This window comes from Penaeus monodon, chromosome 32 (genome assembly GCF_015228065.2).
Source record: "Penaeus monodon isolate SGIC_2016 chromosome 32, NSTDA_Pmon_1, whole genome shotgun sequence".
Lineage (NCBI taxonomy): Eukaryota > Metazoa > Arthropoda > Malacostraca > Decapoda > Penaeidae > Penaeus > Penaeus monodon.
The window spans coordinates 22691759-22692064 of record NC_051417.1 but is presented as its reverse complement, the minus strand read 5'-3'; positions in this window follow the sequence as shown (position 1 = coordinate 22692064).

Genomic DNA, 306 nt, shown 5'->3' with positions numbered 1-306 from the left:
GTAAAGAAAGTGATCATACAATGTTACTAGTCTATAAATACATGCCATGCCAAGTTGTTAATATCAAAAATGTAAAAAAAAAATGTACATGTGAAGCAAAATAGTGACATTTAATAAGCAGAGACTATTTTGATATTAAACAAGTGCAAATCAATTAGCTGGTGCATATGTTAAAGATTAGCAATTCTCCTGTTAAAAATGATTTATAAATGCTTGCTGATATAACCTGCAATCTGTAAATACTTTGAATACTACCATTATCATCAACCATACATGGATCCAATGACAGGTAGGAAAGAGGTGGAG